Genomic DNA, 26,752 nt, shown 5'->3' with positions numbered 1-26,752 from the left:
TTCAAATACCACATTTGCAGTTTGTATTTGTGTTCACCTCTGCCAAAACTATTTATTTTACTGTTCCGGGAGTTGTTCTATCATGTGTGCATAACGATTATCATTACATGTATTCTATGCAATAAGTGTACACTAGAAAAATAATAGATGAAAATACTTTACTTAAGTTAAGTCAACAATATTAGTGATACGGTTATCTGTGTTCAGTCATAAGGTGGCAAAATGACCAAGACAAGACCTACTGTATGTGGGTTTTTTTTCTCAAACTATTTGACCCCCCCCCCACCAGTTGCAAACATGAACTGTTAAAATTGGGACCAATCTACACTTTCTGAATGTATTTCATCTCTTGCGAACTGCCTATCAACCTCTAGGCCTATAAGATTATATAACTTGTTTGAATAAACAAGTTAAAGGAACAATTGAGCTTTATTATAAAACTGGAAACTCTTTAGGCCTCAGAAATTGAAAAAACTTCCTTTCAACTTCTACATGTATATGATCACTGATATTGTTAAAGTAAATAAATGAAATGGAAATTAAAATTTTAATTTCAACGAGAAATTAAATTTCAGATTTTAACTAAATGACAAGCAAATTGCTATAATTGTATAGTGCACGAGTCTTAAGTATACACTTCTTATAAACCATGTGTTCTATTGATTACACAATGCAAATATTATATGTAATGAGTGAACACTAGAAAATAACAGTCAAAAATACTTTACTTATTAGAAGTAGTTTTCTGTGATAAGTTATTATGTGGCAAAATGCCCACATTGTTGTAGATGTCAGAAATTGATGTTTACTTCCTTTCAACTTCTACATGTATATATAAACCATTACTTTTGTTTAAAAAAGAAAACAACATATGGAAATTAAACTTTAGTTTCAACAACAAATTAAATTTCAGATTTCTACTTAATGGCAAGCAAGTCGCTATAATGGACCGATCCGGCCTATCAATCAAACTTTGCGCGTTCACTCCATCTGACAAATCACAGCCATGATTGCGCAATCAAGTCGGACATGCGTGTGCGTATGATTGGCATGTGCGGCAAAATTGTGCAGAATGGCATTGGAAAGACTAGTACGCGTGTTAATGCTAACGAACATGTAAGCTTTACATGTCAAAACATTCTTCTTTTGTACTTTTTCTGTAGATGTCAGAAATTGATGTGAGGAATCAGGTCTGAAGAAGACGTCAGAAATTGATGTTAACTTCCTTTCAACTTCTATATGATCACTACTTTTGTTAAAATAAACAAATAAATAAATCTTTTACAACTTTTGTTTGCTTAAAAAAAATTACATGCAAAGAAAATGTGTAATCTCTTGTTGACAAATCTGTGCAATTTTAGAACAAAGGGCCTTCTGTCTTTAAGTCTTTGTATTTTTCTTATTTTACCGGATCTGCAGAAAGCTCATTGGATCTTGTTTTCGGACCTGGTTCCTCACAAAGTCTTTTACGTTTCTCCAAGTACGATTCTTGAACAGCTGCCCTTCCCGAGTACCTTCCGCATCCTCAGGAACATGCCCAGATGTTTCACAACTGCTTTTTTTTCAGCACAAGTCCATGGCCTCTTTGTTTGCTGCTGTACAACAAGCTTTGTCCCATCTGCATCTGTAATGAAGTTGAAAAAAGTTTTTAAAAGTTTTTTCTTTCTCTACCCTCACCCATCAAGATGTTTGCATAAGACATTTGCTGCACTGACAAACCATGTTTCAGGTACTTGTTGGTTGTACCAATGACTTTGGTGTGGTCAAATACTACATTACTTGACTACATTATGCCATCTTCAATATTTAGTGTCCCATACTTGACAGCTTGTTAAATACAGGTTTTGCAAAGCGGCTGTAAAAGTGTCATACATTATGGCGGCTCCAACTAGTGAGAAACTCTTTCCGATTTTTTCTAAATTCCAATGTACGAACCTTTTGCTTCCTCATTCAGACTCATGGGTTCCTCAGGCTCATCATCTCTCTCATCACCTGACGATTCCGACATCGCATATGTATCGTATTCTAAGAAAAACAAACACATAAACAAAAACCCTTAAATATGTATGTATAATAACATGTATATATTGTACCTCGGTCTTGATAACCTTCACATTCCATACAATTTCCTTTATTGTGTTTCCTTTATATTTCATTCATTTTTTTGCTGACCAATTTTGTAATTTAATCATTTAAACATAATTCAAACATTAAAATCTATACACACACATTTTTAGAGGTAAGTTTGAGGTGCAATCCAGCTTGGTTTGTGTTCAGTTAAAGCAGGCATGGTATAAAACAAATTGAAAATGTTATGGTGTTCAAAGTAATAACTAAACACTGAAAGCTGCCAACATTTCAATTAGTAATAAAACAGCATTGTTAATAGAAAAATTGAAAAATGTTATGGTGTTCAAAGTACTAACTAATTGGTATGACTTTCTATGGTGTGGGCCCTCTTTTTTATTTATTTTAATTTTTTAAGATTTGAATACAAATACACATGTACTAACAAAAAATTAATACAATAAAAATAAATTTGTGTTTTTTAATTTTACACACATTTATAATTTTTATTTTGTTTCCACCATCAGAACTGTTTTCTCTCAGCAAAAATTTGACATATAACTTAAGTTGGAAGAATGTCATACCTGCTAGTGGATCGAATCAACTCTTGTAATTTTTTAGTACATGTAGTGATATAAAAATCATACCTTCACTAGGGTCCAGTTCAACATCCTTCAGTCTTTTTCCAGCTAGTCCCTGCACATCACCTTTGTCCATCTTGAGAAGGACCTTTGACAGTTTGGCAACTTGAAGTGTTGACTCTGGCATGCGGTAGAACTCACGATGGGTTCTGACATCATGACCTAAGAAGCTCGCCAGCAGGTCGAGCTCGTTTTCCTGAAGATTCATTACTTGTGATACTGTAGCAATGAGCTTGTCTTACATACGCAGTGTGGACTTCCGAACAAAAGACGTCCACATAATGTAGGTAGCAGCGACGAAGTGTGGACTTGCCCACGTCCACACAGTGTTTCCCCATTTCTGGAAAACAGGTTTAGAGGCATTTTTGGGTTAGGTTTATCTGTAGCAGAATGAAGAGAAACACTAAAGGGAATCATTGAAAAAAAATTGGGTTGTAAGAGTTTTCACAGTTTGAGAAAAATGAGTTTTTCCACTGGTGTTCCTTAACTACACGAAAAGAAAGGAAAGTCCACACTAGGTATGTGAAACAAGTCTGGGTGTGTTTGCGAAGTCTCGTTGCACGAAGGAACTCAGGATTCTTAGCTTTGCACTTTGAAGCATGTTCTCGAAGTGTGTCAGTTCCCCTTATGTGTCCCAGTCCTCGCTGATTACTGAACAGGTACGCATTGCTGTCATCTATTCCTGCTTCATGTCTTCGGTTCATCAGTGTGTCAAGGGCTGTCTTAATCTTGGCAGTGAACATGCAGCACTACAACGGTACGCAAACGCTTTCCAACAATCTCAACTCTCCAGAGCGCTTTACACAATGCCTTCTCAAGTGCTGATAAGGCCCCATCAACAACACATGTTGCTTGCCGGCAAGCTTGCAGGCAAGCTTGCGAGGTTCCAAAAATGCAAATGAGGCACTGCAAGCTTGCAGACTAGACAACTGCAAGCTTGCGGACGAGATTGCGGCAAGCTTGCAGACTAGACTGCAGCAAGCTTGCGGACAAGATTGCGGCAAGCTTGCAGACTAGATTGCAGCAACCTTGCAGGGTTCCAAAAATGCAAATGAGGCACTGCAAGCTTGCAGACTAGATTGCGGCAAGCTTGCAGGCTAGAATGCAGTAATGACAAGCTTGCAGGCTAATGCAGCAATGACAAGCTTGCAGACTAGATTGCAGCAAGCGTGCAGACTAGATTGCAGCGAGCTTGCAGACAAGCTTGCTGAAAGTTGCAGTAAGCTTGCGGACAATTAGGTTGCAGTTAATGGGCAGTACATATTTGTGACACTTAATAACATGTATGAGCTGAACATAAAGCTTTAATAACTGCTTTTGAAGTGTTACTTTAATACTAACTATAATAACAAAAACAACAATAACCTTTCCTAAAAGTAAAAACTAAAGTTTGTTATATATATTCCAGAAATATAACTTCTATGTATGAGAGGAAAATTCTACAAAATAAAAACAACAAATGGTAATGTTTTCTTTGGATTTCTAATGGAAATTTGACGGCATTTAAAAAAAAAAAAAATAAAAAAAAAAATCGATCAATATAAAAAAAAATCAATATAAGTCTGCTGGTTTATCAGTGCAAAAATGTCTTAACTCAACCCAGTCATCGAAATTTATCCCATGTACCGATATGACACAAATTATACTTTTGCATTTTTCTGAATCAAAATTATTAAAATGAGAAAATAAGACATAATGTTATTTGTGATGCAAAAAATAAGTTAGTGGAAAATACAAGAAACATAAAATGGAGTAATGGAATAATGCAAATATAGAACTAAAAACTATTAGAACACAGAATCAAATGCTACAGGAAATTAACAAACTTCTTGAATTTGAGAAGTTAAACTCAAACATGTTGTTTAATTTATAGATGTTTACTATGACGCCATACTATGAAGCCCGAGAATGGACAGGGTGGATTTTTTTTTTGGAATTTGATAATTCGTTCGCACAAATTCCTAATTCGTTCCCACGAATTGCTAACTCGTTCGCACGAATCGCTATTGCGTTCGCACGGATTGCTATTTCATTCGCACGAATTGCTTACTAGTGCATCCGGGAACGAGTTGGTAATTCGTGGGAACGAATTAGCAAATTACAAAATATAATTCTACCCTGTCCCTTGCTGGGCTTCAGTTTAATCACTACTTATTTCTTTTCTTCAATGCCCGTCTGACAGTAGCGCACTTTTGATTGATCTTCTCGTTGAACTCCTTAGGAGACAAACATGGCTGGCCTGTTGGTAGTCTGAACCGTTGTAGAACACACTCTGAAAACAAAACGAAAAATGAAGAAAAGAAAAGCCATGTCATGATACACAAACTTCAATACATGTAACAATAAATGTGATGCTATCAGGCTACATGAGTCGTTTGTCGGGAATTTTCATTCGGAGATTTTGGGCCAAAATAGGACCACCTCATCACATTTCTTGGGTGTTCGACTTCAGGGGTGTGAGGGGTGTGCATCAAAAATACCGCCTTCATTATGTCAAGATAGGGATCGATTTAAAATGAAGTGAGGCACCGCGTATTGGTAGTCAGGAATATCACCCATATTTCTTCAACAAGGCTGTATAAAATGAACGATAAAAGATCGAACCATTTCATAAAAGCCATTTCGGATTTCTTTTCGTATCTTGTTTTTGTGATGCCTCATTTTAAAACTTTCACTTAGCATGAAACTTGAAGTAGCTCTTTTATTTTAAATACTTTAGTTGTACATGTGTGTGTTAGTACAGCTTAAAAAAAATGGGGTTCACATGTACGTATTATAACTGGCCTTTAAAAAGGGCTCCCATTAAAAAGATGTAATTAAAGATGATATTGCTTTTAAATGAGTTACATACATGAGAAACAATGTTTATTATTTTATTGGACAAGATTTTTTTGGGGGGGGGTGGGGGAATTAAAAAAAAAATTATGAAGTACCTTTTATTTCGTGAAGTTTCTCTGGGTCCAGCGGGTGGTACTCTTCAGTGTCCTTGCGGTTGACAGCTTGCCGAGACCCACAGGCATTTCCTCGGGCAAGCCGTTCTTCTCCAAAGACGCCGACCAATAGGCTGTACAGCAAACTCTCCTTGCACTTGCCCTTGTTGAATGCTAGCCTCTTGGCCCTCTCGGTTATCACCGGAATCCCTCCAGTGTAGAGTGGTGAAAGCTGTGGGTAAAACTCAAAAACATCAACTTGGGAACATGATGATTAGTATGCATACATTGTTAAAACATATTGCTATGTGTTCATTTTTTTAAATTATTTTTTACTCACTATATCATCATGTAGCTTTTAAATTTCCAATGTGGGTCCAATCCAATGAAATCTTATAAATGTGATTTAGTAGTACATTGTGTGGATATGTAAACCACAGAATATTTTGTAAAATGTATTATACATGTACTAGCTACACTTTACATTGAAATTATGACTTTGGCAAGATTTAATTTGGTGATATGTTGTTGGGTGTGTAAATGTATAAGGTGACAATTTCCAACAATTTCTGTCTATGATGCTGATAGAAAAGCCTTATGTATTCTTTTTAAAATCAAATTAATTTTCAATCAGCATAAAAAAGACTTTACAAAGGGTAATACCGTATTGGACAAGGCAGGAAAACTTGGGCTGGTAGACACTGGTGGTGGCTGTGCAGCTACCACTGGGGTTGCTGAAGCAGTCCGTGGTGCTGGTGGCGGCGGCACCGTCTGTGGTGGTGGCGGCGGTGATGTCCTTGTGGACGGCGGTGCTGTTTGTGGTGGCGGCGGTGATGTCTTTGGCGGTGATGTCTGTGGCAGTGGTGATGGTGGGGGTGGCGGTGGTGCTGCTGTACCTTCAACCATACTGGTCAACTCCTTCATTTTCAACTGTCTTATTTTCTTAGGAGTGATGTCTGCACAACAAATACATAAGACAATAACTGATTGTAAATGTAAAACTTTAATTAATTTCCGTATTTTTTTACTTAATACGTAGCATTGAAGAAATAACAAATGATAGAAAACGTGATCGATTACCTTGGGCTGTGGGATACAACCGTGTCCACAATTAAGAATGTGCAATTTCACTTTATTTATGTTCATTCGTATGTATGACCAACTGTTGGTTATACAAGCACAACAAAATTAGAAACTTGGAAATCTTACCAATGCTGAAGGGATGCCCAGAATGAGCAGTCACTTGATCCGACTTCAGCTGCGTAATAATTTGTTCTTTGTCACGCAGTTGGCTCTCCAACTCTCTTACTTGTCGCTTAAGCGACACAATCTCCTGCAAGTCAGTTGCTTGATTCACATACAGGTAAATAAAGCATCAAGTTAGGTTGAAGTCAGTACACTGTATACATGTACATACATGTACTAGCAGAAAGCAGTATATTAAAATACAGAAACCATAACTGGTTCAGTATTTGTAAAGGCAGCAAGCAAACGGTAGGTTAAAATGTAATGAGCTAAAGTGGCAGTTCAAATACTCTGCTTGGCACACTTTCCAATCCATGAGCCAGCCTGTCTCTTTAATAACCACTCAAAAGCACCGAGCTGTGCTAATACAACATCGGAGGACAAACCCTAACTTTTTTCCTGTAGCACAGGTGCTCACCTTAGCAGAAACTTGTGGCCATTGTGGGTGTGCAGGTTCCTCATCAGACTCCGAACAGTCCATCACCTCGTCATCCTCTTGGCTGGTGGTATTAAATACTGGAATCTAAATACACACAACCAGAGAAAAACAAAATAATTTCATTGTGGCAAATTTCTGATTAAAGTAATAGCCATAATCATTAATTGGCTTGTAGCAGATGAGAGATCACCTTTGTGTACTTTACAGTAGTCACATCTTGTTCCACTTGATTGCACCAAAAGGAGACATTTTTTGTGCCGCACTTAACTGTCCCGTCCACAACGACATCATTGTTAGTGATCTTTGTTGGAACTTGACCTTCTGAGCCACACTTCGATGTCACCAGTTTAGGGAAGTCAGGATTTCCCAGACATGCATGCATCCCATCAAGCTTGCTGAACATGATGAAGGTGTCTTCGGGACTCAGGAACTCCGGGACATCCTTGCACAACGGGTGATCACTATTACAAGTGATGCCACAAATATTAAGCACCCACGAAAAATTGGCCAGGATTGTGAAAAACACTATGGGATTGCCCAGTCTTACTCTATTTTCCCCTTTCCAGACCATAAAGGAAAACTTCCCAGCTGTAGTGCGGTGATCATCTAAGGTCACACAACTTCACCAGTGCACCTGTCACATGAACTAGCGAAAGTGGTGATTTTTATGTTGCAAACAGCTTTTTTACACTTTGCGCAGTTTTCTTTCCGTCTCCTTAGCTTCAGCTCATACGGCTTGCACACATAGGGAGGATAGATGCCTATCACATTGTCAGCTACAGCGATGTCAAAAGCAGCCTTGATGTCCACAGCAAACCGCTCTTTCAGCACAGGATTTCTATACTTCTGTTGGGCAGGACTCTCACCAGAAAGGCGACAAACTTCCAACAAGCAATCCTTGTGTTGATTCATCCGACTCTGTTTAATAATAGAATAAAATAATACATGTAATTAATAAGTGTTGAGACAATGCACCCATTACAAAAAAAAAAAAAAATGTGTCAACTTAATGCAACAGATACAGGCAGATGAACCTGATTGTTTTAATTTCAACTGTTGGCATTGCACATTTACATGTTGAACAATCGCAACAATATTACTAGGGGAGGACTTCTAAGGTGTGTTTGCCGATAAATATTTTATATTTGAATACCTAAAGGCTTAACAAAATGGCGATGCGGTAGGCCTACAATGCGCTGTACAGGCATAATAACATGCATGAGTAGGCCTACAATTAGAGTACATTTTTGAAATAACAAATTATACACAAAAACACGGCACATGTAAACAGAAACCAACACGAATTGACGAGAATGATTGGCTGGAGAAATGTTCAAAGTCAAAGGATAAGCAGATGGGTTTTGAGTAGAGTCTTGAAGACAGTTACAATGGTCCAGGCAAAGGTACCTTTTTTAGAAAATGATTTTAAATTTGCCATGTCACCAAAGTAACTGCCTAAAGAAGTTTTTCTGTAATTTGTAAAAAAAAACCTTTCTTTTCTGTATCGACAGGCTTTTGCAAGAATAGGAAGTTATTAAAAGTAACAACAATAAACCCCTCTTGAAAATAATCAAGTAATGCACTCTTCAGGTATCTTTGGTGGTTTGGTGAAAATTACGGAGTCCGTCCGTCCAGATGTCATTCAGGGTTCACGAAAACATGATAATTTTCTTGTAGAAACGTGACCATTTGCCTTGCCCATGTTGCCTGTGATGGTAGGCAGCTTCTTGGTCCTGAGCGTCTTCAAATCAATTTGGTCAAGCCCTCTGCTGCCGTTGATTTCATCGCATAGATCGTTAACCAGTTTTAAAAATTGTACTTCAACTCGCGCTGTTTGTCCTCAAAATATTCCTGGTCATGCTGGTATTCACAATTTACCAGTCGACCCTTCTGCTAATTATGCCTCCATGAAATCTGCAGTATTCTCTTTGGAAATGCGTAAGTCCTACCTCAGGCAGTCTTGAAGATTACGCTGAAAATCAAGGTAGCACCTGAGTAGGTTTCCATACGACCTCTAGGGTTTCTACGGTGCAAAGTCATCATCACTGATGACAGTATATAAATATATTTACTGCTGAGTACTGATGACCGTATATAAATATATTTACTGCTGAGTACTGCTGGTCTGACTTGAATTTTCAACGTACAGGCACAAGGCTTCTATTTCTTATTGAAGTCGCTACGCAGCTGGTACGATACATTGCCTGCTGGTTCCCATGTCTGCTCATTGAAACCCTTCCATTTCACTTGGTAGTAAGTTTTGCCTTTTTTTTGCAACTGAATCTGTGTATTAAAAAAAAAAATGAGTTGTAAATGAAGAGCCGCCACTTTATTCAGGTGTTTGGCTTATGGTTATATGCGAAGGCCCACTGACCGGTAGGCTGCATCTGTCAAGCACCGATACCTCATTGTATCCCTGTCATGCCTGTAGCCAGGGGGAAGTACAATGTACTATTGAAATCTTGGTGTCAGCAGTGTCACAAGTTGGTAAAGGCAATTGTCATTTTTCTTGGGGGGTTGAACCCCCTTCCCCCCATCCACATCTGGATATCATAAAGAACTATAAGACTTTATAAAGAACTTCCTTTTTGCTTTTTGGACTTAGACTGACTAATATTTACTGAAGTTTGGTGAATTTGTGTCGATGAGCAATCACTAGAAGTGAAAGACTTGTTAAGGGATAATTATGTCAGCGTAATGCAACACAGTCAAATTTTTTTGTCAGCATGGATAAGTTCTCCAGTTATCAAGGAAAAATATTGGCAGCTCCAGTTAGGAATTCGATATAAATTGGGAAAATGGTTCAAAAATTGAAATGAGAGAAGGGGAAGTATTACTGACAATACATTGTCTTGGGGCACCCCCCCCCCCCCCTTTATCACTTGATCTTCAAATTAATGTTTAGTTGCTAATAGCTTGACTTCTCTGTACAGATTCAGGCATGAATCTTTTCCTTGGATCGATCAGGTGATATTCTCTTTGTTTTACATGTACCTACCATGTGTGCCATTAAAATAGGAAAACACCGACAAATTCTTGGAAAGATTTCTGGATTAGCAATCTTGATAACATTTTTGCTTTTGTTATTGCATACACTGAGCAATAGCTTTTCAGTGAAAGACATGCAAAAAGCTTTACCACAGTATAGCATTCAAAGTGTAGGCCTACTCTATAAATTTCTTTTCCTTTTTTTTACATAAAGGATCTTTAATGTTTTAATTTTTAATTTCGAAAGATATGTGAAATTAATTTTTCCTTGTGAAATATATTTCCACACCACTTTTGAGTACTGTTGGTCTGACTTGAATATTCAATGTACAAGGCTTCTCTTTCTTATTGAAGTCGCTACGCAGCTGGTACAATACATTGCCTGCTGGTTCCCATGTCTTCTCGTTGAAACCCTTCCATTTCACTTGGTAGTAAATTTCTCAGTCAAACACTCCACTTCATATTCATCTGAATCTGTGATGAAAAGGGAAAAAAGAATGAGTTCCACATGAAGAGCTGCCACTTTATCAGGTGGTTGGCTTATGGCTAAAGGGAATACATATCTGGAATTAGATAACATGATTCTATGTGTTCCATTTTGTGATATAATGGCATCTTCATGCAACTCTTCATTGAAAAAAATCTCTTTCAAAGGCTCACCAGATTTGCTTTCCTATCTGCATGATGGTGTACAATGTACCATCAAAATTGACTTCAGTACCAGTCAGGAAGTTTCCGTAATATCGCTATTGTCCGATTTTACTTTTTTGTTGGGTTGAAAATGATTAGTAACAGTGGAAAGGTTTTTCTTGTGCCTTATATTCTTTGACAAGCTTTTTCCAGAGCCAGAAATTAAGTATGAGGGGATTAAAATTATTCATAATTTTGGCAATATGCAGTATCACTCCTAGTTCTAATCCTAATCCATTTTGTGGATGAAATTGACTAATAATAATAAAACAAAGGACATCGTAATGAATACAAATAAACGCCATAATTTGGTTTAGGCCTATAGTATGTAGAAATAAATACAAATTACAGCACACAATTACATAAACATTAATACATGTGGAGAAATACACATGCATGTCCAAGCACACATGTCTAGCAAAAAAGGCAACTGTGGTGGAATATCCAATAAACATATAAAAACATTGTACTTAAAGATGAAAAAATACCCGAGATATTTCAACATTTATCCAAAAAAAAATATGAAGCTGGCAATGCTCACACACTTGTTCATTGGACTCCAATGGCATCACAATTTTAGCATATCTTGTTAATGTCTAAACACATAAAAAGAAACAATAAAGTACTGAAGTGACAGGGAAGTACCCTGGAATGAAAATGCATAGCATTCACCCGGAGATGTTTTTAACAGTTATAATACAGTATCACCAAAAAATCCTTTGCTACACCAGTAAGAGTTGCATGTAATTTCCCTTACAAATTGTCACTACACAAATATTTGGAAAGACACTTTTGGAACATGCAGCAGTTTTTGATCTGAATATTACCAAATACAGCCCATATTAAAAACTTACTTTAACATGTTTAAGATATAAAAAGGATTACTTGTACACAATACAGGATTTTAATGGCATACATGTAGATGAGTTGAACATTTGTATACCCAGATGAAGATTCAAACTTCATCTTCACTTTCTTCATTGAATGCACCTTCACTTTCTTCATCGAATACACTACCTGTTTCTTCGTGTTCTTCGAGGTTTGTATCAAGTGCATAAGTTTCATTTGCCAACTGAATGTTATCATCAATGTCACTATCAGACCCTCCTTCATAGTCATCACCTTCTTCATCATCATAAAAATCCTCCTCCCCATCTTGTTCATGAGTATCAGCAGAAGCGGGCACTATCTGCATGTTTTGGCAGTTTTTGCAAGAACAACCTGGACCACAAATGCGACTTGCTTTTTTACATTTACAAACTTTGGTTTTGCACTTGCTTTTGGCACATGAGCAACCCCTGGTGAGAAATTTTACATTTGCTCGTATAGTCTCTACATTTTCCTGAGTATCCCACTCTACCTCTAGGGAATTAGAGTCCAAAATGTGACAGTGAAACATCAGGATACATAAAAATTGGTAATACAGCTTGTCCCCAAACAGTGCTCACCCAGCATGATCGAAGCCAATGCAATTTTAAAGCTGCATCTGAAGGAAGTAACTCATCTTCATAAGAGCCTTTCCATGTGGCTTTTCTGATTATTTCAAAAAAATTTACACGATAATCATACTGTGATGAGGCACTGATACTGTGAAACAGTCCAACTGGAGACAAAACCTATTTAAACAGCTTCTATGGGCTGCAAAATAAACACAGCCAATAAATCTATAAAATGCTAATAATCCCAGATCGGAGTCTTGGTTAAGGCTTGTGTCTGACAGGATCTGCCATCTGTTTAGTCATTGCAGTGGCACTTGGGTAACGCTGTAATACATAATTGAATATTGCATTTTTTGTACTCGTTATTTCCTCATCTTCAAGGTTTGATAAGCAAAATGCATCAAAAGTTAATTGAGTGAAGAGATATGTTTTATAAAATGGGGATTCAAGATCACCTGGTTGAGGAGTGAGCATTTCCGAAAATTCCTCCTGTATCCGTCTTCGAACTTTTGGGTTTTTTGTTGTTGTGGAGGTGACACCTTTGATTCACTTGAGTGACTCACAATTAGCTCAGAATGCATTTGAATCTCTTGACTGACTTCAGTGGAAGTAACTACAGGCATACCACCACTACCTAAATAATGAAGAAGACTTAAAACAACACCAGAATCTTTTGAAGTCTCAAAATGCCAATCTGCAAAAACATCACCTGATTTTACAGCATTATCACTGATGAGGGTCATGTGCTTTGGTCTGCAATCATCACTAATCAATAAATCAAAATGACCGGATAGTGACACTTCTCCTGGAGTATACAGTATACAAATATGATAGGGGTTTGATAAAATGGATAGATTGACCGGGTATTTAGCAATCTCACATAATTATTTGTTTTTTGGAAGAGCCTAATTGCAGTGTGGGTTACATAGGACACAGCACAGATCTTCAGATGCCCTGCATATGTCCCCAATTTTTGTTATCACTGATCCGTTCTGCAAAATTTTGGTATGACCTAATTTGACTGATTTCAAGGAGATGTTGTTTTTCAGTGTGGGGAAGCAAATCAAGAACATCAATATGATTTTGTAAAACATCACAAACAGCTTTTCGAATCAATGGAGATACTGCTTGTTCTCTTTCTTAATTATTCAATTCTGTTGGAAGACCAACAGTGTTTCGGGAACACTCAAGTAATTGTAAGTCTCCGTACACTGCCAAACACCGATACAAACAAGAACCATCTCCAAAAATATGAACTACATCAAAGTCTAAGAAATTCCCAGACAATCCTCAACATCAGAAAGGATTTCTGAAGGTCTTGGCTGCTGAGCCATAATAGATGTGACGTGCCAACTGGCCACACCTTTAGAGGTCACAGCTGCATATGATGCAAGAATATCTATATTGTCAACAGATAAGATTGTAAAGCTAGACCTTTGCAAACCTTCAAATGAATTTTTGCCTGATCTGCTGTTCTTTACCTCTTCCAGAAACCTATCTAGTGTATCCCTGGATACACAAAACCCAGCTGGATTGAACATTTTTGAAAGTTTTGTGGAATTTGACAGGTGGCGTATTGCAATTAGCAGTTACGATGTGCAGAGGGTAATTGTTGCTCTCATTCACAATAAAATGCATGAAAAGAACAACATTGATTCCTTTGTACAACTGACGTTTAGCACGGTCGCTTGCATACATGTAGTTCGAAAAAAAAGGAATGAATCTGATGTCAAACTTGATACGTGTTTCTGTTCTTGATCATTCATGGTCAAGTAGCTTATACAATTGAATACAAGTGGATCCATCGTTTTCATTAATTCATCGTACTGAAAGTACACACAAGCTAGTGGGTTTCGTTTGTAAAAATCAGTTATTTTCTGTGACTGACTTTTCAACCTTGAGGACAGCTCATGTACAATGTGCTGGGCAGTCGACATGAAGTTGGTTTCTGTGTATGAGGTGCCCCTTCACCAGCTGAAGTACCCCTTTCTTTTGATTTTTTAAGTTTTTCAGTACGCTGCTTGGCTAGAACTTGGTGCAGGGCTTTCTTTAAATCCAGGTGAGCATAGAGTATAAGACAGGCATGCAACTTTTCCTCTTTTTTCACTTCCCATGCAGTCCCAAAAAAGTCTTTGCTTTCTGACATGCTTTGGCTGTTCCTTGTGGCCAAAGCATTGACTAGTTTGATGTTGGGCAATCGTTTATTATGGTGGGAGAGTTTCACTAGATTTGATGGTGATTGCAAATCTTCTTCACCTTGCCTTGGTACTGCCAGAGCCACTTTGGAGACCTCTTCAAAATATTTTGGTGTCAAGTAGTTGTCCAGTCCTGTTCCTTCTTCTTGTGTGACTAGTTAATTTAATTGAAGTTTGAATCTAGCTGCCAGTCGCATCACGCCAGAGGTGTAATTTGCGCATCACAGGATTTCCCACATGTCTGGTCATCCAAGATTATCTGATCGGTTTTGGCTTCTTTCCCTACTTTGTCATCCTTCATGACAGTGAACACCTCGTTTACTAGGGCCTTGCTAGCTGTGCTGCTTATCTCTCCAGAAAGAACTTTTGATTGAAGAAGTATCTCACCCTTCATCATTCTTGGCTCCTCTTTACCTTTGGCACGTGGGACTTGATCTTTGCCATCATTGCTGCAGACAATGACATTGCCTTTGCCATCATAAAGTACATTACGTAATTGGTACTTAAATTATGTAAAATTATTGGCCGTATTAAAGCTAGATGATTTTTTGGGAAACATATCTTGAAATGTTAAATCTATAGAATCAGTCTTTGTCCAGTTGGAGATAAAGATAGCTCTTCAAGCAGTTTCTGAAGACCATTTTTTTTGTCCATCAGGAGAGAAAGACCCCTTTCAAGTAAAAATTCAGGATGTCGTGATGACATCGTCTCTCCTTGTCTTCATAAGTTTCTCCTTGTCTTCATAAATGCAAATGTGTTGGAGATTCAAGTAAAACACGAGCCCAAACACATTACAAGGACACTCTCGATAGAAGTGACATTAAATTGATTGTACACCAACCATCGGTACCAATGGTTGGAGTACCTGGTACAAATCAGAATGAGCCAATAAGGAACGGCGCAGTCGTTTGGTAGGTCTGTCAGTCGGTTGGTCGGTTAGTAAGTTTTTTCTTTTCGATTGTCCCATTTGATAAATGTCGCCACTTGAACTTAACAAAACTGCACACCTGAAATCCCGATATCATTGCCGATGCCGAGGGTCTTCAGCACCTAGGGCTGTCCTGGTGTAGTTTTCCTTTTCTTCCTCTGGCATAGCATGCTGCTCATTGCATATGTTTTGATTTGCAGCCGTAATATCAACGCGCTCGCAAGATCCTGTTATACAATAAACAAGCAGAACTGGTGAAATAATTGTGTCAGTTTTCCATGTGTCTAGATATTTTGTGTAGTTGTTTAACATTGATAGTCATACCACTAGTCCAGTTAATATGCATGGAACAAAAATTGTTTGCGTTGGTATGAAATACAGGATCGAGGATGGATAATAACAGATTTAATAGAACTCTTTACCTGTTGAAACCTGGACTTCTTGAACTCATTAAATACTGTGGGTAATCTCGCTGGTCTCCGTTTGGTATTCTCTCTTAGAACTTGTCAGTGCGGTTTACATGGTTTGACAACTCAAGGTCTCTTTCTCAGTTGGTGCTTCAGCCTGGTTAGTGCCAAGATCCAGAAAGTACAGGACTTTCATATTAACACCTCTGATAAGTCGCACATTAAAGCTAAGATATTAAGTTCATCTGTATTTTGATAGTGGTGACTAAAGCTTAATTATTTAGCCGTTTTTTTTTCATTGAATGAGCCACTGCTATTTCAAGTAAGAGGTGCACAAAGTGAGAAGCAAACATTAATCTGTCAAGCCATAAGACATTGTCATTAAAGTCAAATGAATTTCTTAATGAACTGAAATCCCTGCTAGCCAGTGGTTTTTTTTTTCGATTGAATATTGAATTTGTTCTTATATTTCATTTGTAGTTTAGGAAATATGAAAGTTTACTACTGTTTGTTTTTTCTTTCTGTGATGTCACCCGGGGTAGGAAGATTCTTCAGTGATTGGAGCAACTGCGATGGAGCCTACTTCAGTTTCTGCATGTCTAGTTGGTAGTTATCAACACCTACATTATGGTCATGTCGGGCACAAGTGGTTAAAGTAGTCATGGGATACAACTACATGTACCAAATCCCTCCCAAATCCTTCTGCAAGGTTGTGCGGAATGTATCATGGATTCTTATTGCACTCTGCTTGAGATGACACAACTATCCAGCTTAATGGGATTCTTTCATCAGGCAAAGTGCTGCCCCTCCATACCCTTCCACCAAGGCATCGTATATCTGGGAAGACACTATCTCCTGGGAAGAGCTCAGCTCGCCGGCAAGAACAAACACTCGGTTAGCCAGAATTCTGTTCCCCCGCTGTGTGGCTTTGTTTTCATTACCTCTTTCTGCTGGTTGGTTTTCTCCATCACTGTGATTCTCCTTGGCACTGCTGTCTTCGTCAACATCATTTGCTGTCAGATGGGTTTCAACAAATTAGTCAAATGTGACAACAATTTCAGACGAACAATCTCTGATGTGATGCCAAAGGCATCTCCACTGCCATTCAAAGAGTTCTTGCAAAACTGTGGGTCCAATCGTACCACCGCCTCTTAGAGCGTGTTGGTAAAAATATGTCATGTTCAAGTACATGCAGTGCCAATGCTCACCAGCTGCTGTTGCTAACCTCATCATCGGATAAAAAGGAAACTTCTTCAAATCTTTCAAGAACAAGCACATTGTAATAAAGGCCTCTGATATAGCCCAACAAAATTATCTTAACAAAATACATTTTAGTCCTTAAATAATTAGACATTTCGAAAGAATTGATTCAATAATTGAATGTAAGCAAATTCTTGGAAGGCAACTTTAATTTAAGGAATTTAATTACCAGTAAAACTGCAATTGAAAACAAGAAGAATACATTTTTGGAGTTACACTGGCAGTACATCTTTGATCTAAAAACACTTAGTGTAGATTAAATGTATACTTACACACATCTTGATCCAAATTTCCTAACTGAAGTGTCTGTCCTCCCACGCCGCCCTGCTTCTTACATCTTTTCCAAGTGGTTGGTCACGCTAGGGACTCTGACGAAAGGCAATGATGAAACCTCAGATGAAGAGGCAGTCTTCTTCATCTCCATATCGCCCACGTCAATCGCCTTCTCTGGGACATCTCTTCATCCTATAAGTGGCAAAATAAATCACTAAATGTAAAAACAATATATGGAATGCATTTACAGTGAAATGTTTTGTAACACTTTCTTGAAGCTTGAATATTTTGATAATGCCACATCATTGGCACAATACTACATCAAACTACTACAAATCAAAATTTAGGTCTGTTAAGCAAATAAGAATATACTGCATTGATCTCATTTTATATGAAGTTGTCCAGATTTTGAATTGAATGCTTTTGCTTTGTTCATAATTTGAAATAATTAGGCCTATTACATATGATAAAAAAATGTCACATTCACTAAATATGAGAAAAATGATGTTTTTAGCAAATATGTGAACGATGTAAACTAACCTTCCAGTTCTTTGTAGATTTTTCTGTCGCTGGCAAAATGTCCACTCTGTTTTTGAAAAATGCGTGAAGCTGCCAGAATTTGCGCATCGGAAGCCTCAGCAAGAGCTTCAAGTCCAAAGTCATGCTGGGCGTCAGTTCTGTTTTAAGTAAATTTAACCAAAAGGGATGCCAATAAAAATAAATAAATAAAGACACAGTAATTCAGTACAAAACATGTTGGCTTGCGCAGACTTTTGGCATGAGTTTAATAACAAGGGTGATTTTAGTCATGAGGTTATCCATAGTCTCCATAGTCAGTTACACAATTTGTGACCATTTAAAAAAAAAATTTACAGCAAATTTTGACTCTTAATTTCTAAATCGTGAGTTTATTGTCAAAGCTGTATTGTAAGCAGTTGGGTAACTTGTGTGGTTTCATAATTGGTTGTGGAACATCAAGTAAAAAATAATAGTTTGAAGCAGTTTAGACAACTTAACCTCTACATGTATATAGAGAAATAAGCTTTCCGGAAGGCAGCAGAGGATATACAGGGATACTTCTTCATGATGCCAGAGAGGGTTGATATATCATCTGCTGGAGTGGGTGATTCTTTGAATGAAAGCACTTGGAGGACCTGTATTATGAAAAAAATACAGGTAGTAAATTATGGATCAATTGTGTGCTTGCATGTATGCACACCATAGCATGCATAGATCCAATTGGCTATTACTTTGTGGTGAATTGAAGTGCATGATATTATCTTACCTTCAAGAGTTCTTTTATACTCTGCCATCCAGGACTTTAGTGCTGGATGAGAACTCCCACTTGAATACTGGGGGACGACAATCAGGATCAGTGTCTGTGGCTTAGTTTTCCTCCCAGTGTCTTGCCAACACACCTTGATGGCCAGCAGATGTGCTGGGACGCTGCTCAAGCTGGAGTAACTGCTTGTTGGCTAGTGCTTCATTTTCTTGCTGTAGTAAGACTCAGCCTTTTTGAGTTCCCCCTCCAATGTTTAGGCCTGCCTCTCCCAATCTTGCTTTTTCCCTGACGCCTTTGCTAGATTTTGTTCATGATTGAGGTTCATCAAGTTGTTTTTTTAATCTCATTTCTCAAACTGGAATCCTGTGAATGTTTGGATTTTTTTCATGCGGCTGTTTGTGGATTTGATCTTTGTCCTTGGTCACAGTGTCTATGAGAACACGGAGTCTTGCTTTAGTGGACCAAGCTTCTTCTTTTGACTGAAAGAGTGCATATCTCAGCTCTCCGATTGTTTGAAAGCATTGACATGTAGCATTGACTTCTACTTTCAACCTTATCCTCTTATTTCTGAATTCAGGACGTCAGTTGACGTCATTGCTGGAGGTGTCAATTTCTCAACAAATGGAGAGGTTGTGGAGGAAGACGAATGCAGAGTGGGAGTGTGTGGTATTTTTCTTGTTTCATATGACGTTGGGCACTCGGATTGAATGGGAGTCGACGTCATAGCTGGAGGCGGCAAGTTCTCAACCAATGGAGAGGTTGTGGGGAAAGACGAGTGCGGAATGAGAGTGTGAGTTGAAGGGACTGGGGTGACATTGACATCCCATGGGTGCTCTTCCAAAGGATCACTTTGTGCACGATCTGCAAATAAGGGTCAGGGGCAGCCCTGACATCATACTCTACATCCTCGGCCCTAGGCTTCTTGCTACCAAACTTTCTTTTGATGCCTCTTGCTACACTCCAAAAAGCTCAAGTTAACGGTCCGCTTACTACCTGTATATACTTCTGGGGGCATCCCAACGGCAATTCTACATGCTAATATGAAAGCACATTGTTTGGGAAATGTACGACAGAATTTGTCTGGAAACAAGGTAACAGAATAACATGTTCCTTTCGAACCTTGCACCATAAATGCCCCACATTCAGGAACGCAAGTTATCCTGTGGTTATCGAGCGGCATTTTGGTCATGCTCAACTTGCCTAGTCTTCCTTCTGAAGCAGTTACCTTCAGTGAGATTGACTAAGCTAATTGAGCATTTACTACATGGTCAACAACCGAACTTGGTCCAGCTACACGTAGAATGAATTGACAAATTTGCGTCATCCAAGGAGGTTGGACATTTCTGGTTATTTGTCTATAGATGATAGTCGCCTAGATTGCAGTAACCCTGAAGGAGCTCATTAAGGTAGAAATTGGAAAAAGGGTAATACATGCATAGAACCATGCTATCTATGGGCATCTCCTTTCTGTCTACAACTCGTTTCATAACAGCATTGAAACTTTCGCTGCTGTTTGTAGTGACCCCCGAGGCGGGCATGTATATCCCCAGTGGTTCTAAGACCCATCTGCCTGAAGATGTAATATATGGTGACCGACAGGTGAAGGTCGCGTGCCGTTGGATTCTCACTCATGATGTGCTCCACGATGACACCGGCTGAGCAAACAACATCAGCCTTGGCGGTTTCTCGCACGCTGACGGCGATTTCCACACCAACATCTCCACCTGGACGAGCGGAATGAGAATGTGTGTCATGCAGTCCGTATGAGAATTCCTTGCCGCTCTGGACTACTGAAACGGGGCATCTCTGATGCCTGCCCCGAACACTGCAAAGCCACACAACCCGCGCACTTGTTGAACTGGCTGGCTTCCACTTTCGGTTGTACTTGTACCCTTTGCTGTCCACAAGAAGTAGCTTCCCTCTCTGCGATGCCCCATCAAGAACCTTAAAATGGGCCTCCTCCTCATCTCCAGTGCCCTGCAGGTCGTCTAGGATGGTTGGCTCAGGAAGTGGGTCCTCCTCCGGTGGTGCAGGGACTGCAAACTCTTCTTCAATGTGAAAGCCGACCTTGACCTCCATCACCTCTTCAGGAGGAGTAAGGGGAGATGGTGGCAGTGAATGATTCGCACAAATCTCGCAGGTCCAGCTGGCAAGGACGTCTGGATTGCTGACAATCCGGACGTACTCATCAGCCGAATAACCCGTGTTGCACGCCCGATGCTGCCACTGGTCGCAGACATCGCACTGGAATGCCTGCTGGTTGCGACGGACGTTCGTGTGGCAAATGACGCAGGGAAACTTGAACGGCATCTTGGTCTTGATCTTGATTCTTGAATCTCGCAAAGTGACTTGGAAAGCTATATCTGACTTGGACTGGCCTCATCTAGATGCTGATCTTTGAAGACGTGCCCCTTTTATAGACATATGATGGATTCTGGGCACTTTTAAATCCACCAATCGCTTTCCAGATTTCTCTTTTTTTGAAGAGCCGCCACCCAATAGGCGACGTCGACATCCACGCATCGGGGTTGCACGCCCCAGTAGCTGGCGTGGGCGGCCCCGATCAAACGGGAGCGGCGTCTTCAGAACTATCCATTGGGCCAGAACACAATGACTCGCTAAACATGGCACCTCACGCTACTTATACATGGCTAACAATAGTAATTAAGTGGCTTTTCAATTATTTCACATAGGCAAAGATTGAAACGCTACTCGGATTGTTGATGGTATGATGATTTGTGTTGATTGAGTTATCCCGTAAAATAAAACCCCATGAAATGAAAGACAAAATTAATGTCATAAAAACTGTAGAAGGTGACATAATTATGTAACATTTCATAATGACTCGGTACACTTATTTAGTAATGCAATAACTGAAGATCAAATAAGTTACGAGCAAACTCCGCCCTAGTAGCTGGCGTTATAGCCCTGCAAACGGGAACACAATGACGCGTGAAACATGGCATCTCACGCTACTCACTAAGCTTACAATTCTAATCAAGTGACATTTGAATTATTTCACATAATTATGCAAAAGACTGACACGCTATGGGATTGTTGATGGTTATCAAAATTAATGTCATAAAAAGTGTAGAAGGTGACATATGTAACATTTTTATAATTTTAAAGAATCGGTCCACTTATTTTAGAAATAAGTTTTCGCAATAAATGAAGATCAAATAAGTTTATACGAAGCTCATGATTGCTATAGCTCCTTCCGCAAATTCGGCGAACTCCGCGATCATCGGCCAGCTGCCAGAATCTCTCCAGAACAATCTCTTGCTTGTCACCACTGGCAATTCCCCAAAACTCAACGGCTTTTGGTTTTCCACATCTTCGGATTTGTCCATTACATCTAACTAAAAAGGAACAGAAAAGTAAATGGTAAGAAAAGTACAAGGTACGAGTCGTCCCGGGTACGAGTTGTTCCGATACCAGTCAGATGAGTTTGGTGCTTGTCTTGAACAGTATGCATCATGTTCATCATTCCAACTAAAAGCTTCAACATTACCAAGCTCAGGATTAGATGACTGTTCATGTATCCTTTCACTACAGTCTCTCAATGGTAAGGATTGATCAGATTCTGCAGCCTCTGCCTCTGATCAAATGATCCACTGTCATCAAGTGTCTTCAAATGTTCTTCAACCAGAGCCCTAATTCTCGTACGTTTTGTTCGCAAAGAAAACCTAATATTGCGAATTCATCCATTCTATATGCTTGCTGAACTATCAAAAATAATTGTAAAGAGCCTCCTCACTGTCCTTTGATCTTGCGGACCTCAAACCTGCACAATGTTGAGTTCAATCCTGAACACAAAAGTGTCTGCTTCAACAACCCCAAGTTACCGGTCTGCTAACTATCTTCCTCTGGTGGCATACCAACAGCGATTCTACACGCTATAATATGATAGCACGTTGTTTGGGAAATACATGGACAGAATTCTTTCGGAAACAAGGTGAATATCATAATTATTCCCTTCGAACCTTGCACCATAAATGCCCCACATTCAGGAACGCAAGTTATCCTGTGGTTATCGAGCAGCATTTTGGTCATGCTCAACTTGCCTAGTCTTCCTTCTGAAGCAGTTACCTTCAGTGAGATTGACTAAGCTAATTGAGCATTTACTACATGGTCAACAACCGAACTTGGTCCAGCTACACGTAGAATGAATTGACAAATTTGCGTCATCCAAGGAGGTTGGACATTTCTGGTTATTTGTCTTTAGACGATAGTCGCCTAGATTGCAGTAACCCTGAAGGAGCTCATTAAGGTAGAAATTGGAAAAGGGTAATACATGCATAGAACCATGCTATCTATGGGCATCTCCTTTCTGTCTACAACTCCTTTCATAACAGCATTGAAACTTTCGCTACTGTTTGTAGTGACCCCTGAGTCGGGCGTGAATATCCCTAGTGGTTCTAAGAGTAAGACCCATCTGCCTGAAGATGAAATATATGGTTACAGGTCATCCTCAAAATGGTGTAGAAATGCCCTGCCTCATTTGATCTTGACCTGCCCTGCCTCATTTGATCTTGACCTTCCAGGGTAACAAATCGTACTTATGTTTGCTCTTACAGCTCAACATGCCCCTTTACATCCTTTCTGTATACTTGACGGTCTCAACTTTTCCCTATGGGCAATGACCCACCGTTTCACATCACCGAGCAGGTGGTTTCAACACAATATGTTGGTTGCCAGCAATTCTGCCTTGATAGCGTTCACAGTGGCCTGTTCGTGATCTGTGATAATTACCAGGTTGTCCGTAAAAAGTGATGGGCACTTTTAATGGACAATTTTCAAAAGCTCTTTGTGACTTGTCTGGTATTTTCTGTCACGTATTATGACAGCAACTGGTACTATGGGGTTTTCAACAAAATGAGAATGTCTCATTATAAGCATAGCAAAAATCACCAAGATTGAATGAGGTGTCGTATGATATATACAGATAGTTTGCAGACTTGGAAACCCTCATCACCATCTCAGAAAACAGCTCATGACATGGTATGCTCTGTCAGCTATCATGAAAGTGTCCTTGATAAAAACATTCTATCTATGTTTATTTACAGCTTTTTTTATCATGGAAGAGGGAAAAACGTTCCGGGAATTTTACTGTATTACCAAAACCATGAGTGAAACATACTGTGTCATAGAAATCCTTTCGTTTTGTATTGACCCATGTCCTTCCATACTTCTCCTTTTTTGGTAGTCCTTTGCTTTGTTTGCCTTTGAATAATTCGCTGAAGTCTGACATGGGCATTTTTTACTTTATTTTTGTACTCGGTTGCCGTTCTCTTAGATATGTTTGCATTGTTTTCTGCAGCTGTTCTTATCGCGGGCGTTGTACAAGAATGATGTTGCAACATCCCTGATTTCCACTTTTGTTGTGGAATGGACTTTGGGTTGCGGTGAACAGCCCCTGGGAACAAAAACAAAAAACACCTTTTTCGTAATTAAGAAAGTTTATGTACAAGATGGGAAGCTTTATAATTAAGTTTTCAAAAGAATCAACTTAAAAGCAAGACCATTGTTATGGTATGCTTATAAGTTTAACCAGGAATAAACTAAATAATCCAGACAGTGCCAAGTGAGAAATGTTAAATGTACTAGAGCATTCAGCTAATTCTTCTTGACTACATGTATTTATGCACTTTGATGAATCGTCCGTGATTTCTCCACTTTCATCACTATCACTCAAAGCCTCAATAGCTGCGTCGCTGAAGTACATGCGATACAATTCACTGTCTGATAAGTCAGATGAGTTTGGTGCTTGTCTTGAACAGTTTGCATCATGTTCATCATTCCAACTAAAAGCTTCAACTTTACCAAGCTCAGGATTAGATGACTGTTCATGTATCCTTTCACTACAGTCACTCATTGGTAAGGATTGATCAGATTTTGCAGCCTCTGCCTCTGATCAAATGATCCACTGTCATCAAGTGTCTTCAAATGTTCTTCAACCAGAGCCCTAATTCTCCTACGTTTTGTTCGCAAAGAAAAACCTAATATTGCGAATTCATCCATTCTATATGCTTGCTGAACTATCAAAAATAATTGTAAAGAGCTTCCTCACTGTCCTTCGATCTTGCGGACCTCAAACTTGCTCAATGTTGAGTTCAATCCTGAACTCAAAAGTGTCCGCTTCAACAATCCCAAGTTACCGGTCGGGTTACTATCTTCCTCTGGTGGCATACCAACAGCGATTCTACACGCTATAATATGATAGCACGTTGTTTGGGAAATACATGGACAGAATTCTTTCGGAAACAAGGTAACAGAATATCATAATTATTCCATTCGAACCTCGCACCATAAATGCCCCACATTCAGGAACGCAAGTTATCCTGTGGTTATCGAGCAGCATTTTGGTCATGCTCAACTTGCCTAGTCTTCCTTCTGAAGCAGTTACCTTCAGTGAGATTGACTAAGCTAATTGAGCATTTACTACATGGTCAACAACCGAACTTGGTCCAGCTACACGTAGAATGAATTGACAAATTTGCGTCATCCAAGGAGGTTGGACATTTCTGGTTATTTGTCTTTAGACAATAGTCGCCTAGATTGCAGTTACCCTGAAGGAGCTCATTGAGGTAGACATTGGAAAAGGGTAATACATGCATAGAACCATGCTATCTATGGGCATCTCCTTTCTGTCTACAACTCGTTTCATAACAGCATTGAAACTTTCGCTACTATTTGTAGTGACCCCTGAGTCGGGCGTGTATATCCCCAGTGGTTCTAAGACCCATCTGCCTGAAGATGTAATATATGGTTACAGGTCATCCTCATAATGGTGTAGAAATGCCCTGCCTCATTTGATCTTGACCTGCCCTGTCTCATTTGATCTTGACCTTCCAGGGTTACAAATCGTACTTATGTTTGCTCTTACAGTTCAACATGCCCCTTTACATCCTTTCTGTATACTTGATGGTCTCCACTTTTCCCCATTGGCAATGACCCACCGTTTTACATCACCAAAGCAAGTGGTTTCAACACAATATGTTGGTTGCCGGCAATTCTGCCTTGATAGCGTTCACAGTTGCCTGTTCGTGATCTGTGATAACTACCAGGTTGTCCGTAAAAAGTGAAGGGCACTTTTAATGGAGAATTTTTAAAAGCTCTTTGTGACTTGTCTGGTATTTTCTGTCACGTAATATGACAGCCACTGGTACTATGGGATTTTCAACGAAATGAGAATGTCTCATTATCAGCATAGACACGTAAAAATCACCAAGATTGAATGAGGTATCGTATGATATATACAGATAGTTTGCAGACTTGGAAACCCTCATCACCATCTCAGAAAACAGCTCATGACATGGTATGCTCTGTCAGCTATCATGAAAGTGTCCTTGATAAAAATATTCTTTCTATGTTTTTTTACAGCTTTTTTTATCATGGAAGAGGGAAAAACGTTCCGTGAATTTTACTGTATTACCAAAACCATCTTCAATCATCATTTCACGGACTTCAACACCCTCATTGGCTAGAAAGTTATGAGTGAAACATACTGTGTCATATAAATCCTTTCGTTTTGTATTGACCCATGTCCTTCCATACTTCTCCTTTTTTGTAGTCCTTTGCTTTGTTTGCCTTTGAATAAATTGCTGAAGTCTGACATGGAAATTTTTTTACTTTATTTTTGTACTTGGTTGCCGTTCTTATCGCGGGCGTTGTACAAGAATGATGTTGCAACATCCCTGATTTCCACTTTTGTTGTTGAATGGACTTTGGGTTGCAGTTAACAGCCCCTGGGAACAAAAACAAAAAACACCTTTTTCATTATTAAGAAAGTGCATTTACAAGATGCGAAGCTTTATAATGAAGTTTTCAAAAGAATCAACTTAAAAGCAAGACCATTGTTATGGTATGCTAATAAGTTAAACCAGGAATAAACTAAATAATCCAGACAGTGCCAAGTGAGAAATGTTGAATCTACTAGAGCATTCAGCTAATTCTTCTTGACTATTT

The sequence above is a fragment of the Patiria miniata genome, unplaced genomic scaffold, assembly GCF_015706575.1.
Source record: "Patiria miniata isolate m_02_andy unplaced genomic scaffold, ASM1570657v1 HiC_scaffold_20, whole genome shotgun sequence".
Classification (NCBI taxonomy): domain Eukaryota; kingdom Metazoa; phylum Echinodermata; class Asteroidea; order Valvatida; family Asterinidae; genus Patiria; species Patiria miniata.
Note: the sequence above shows the minus strand (reverse complement) of the source record.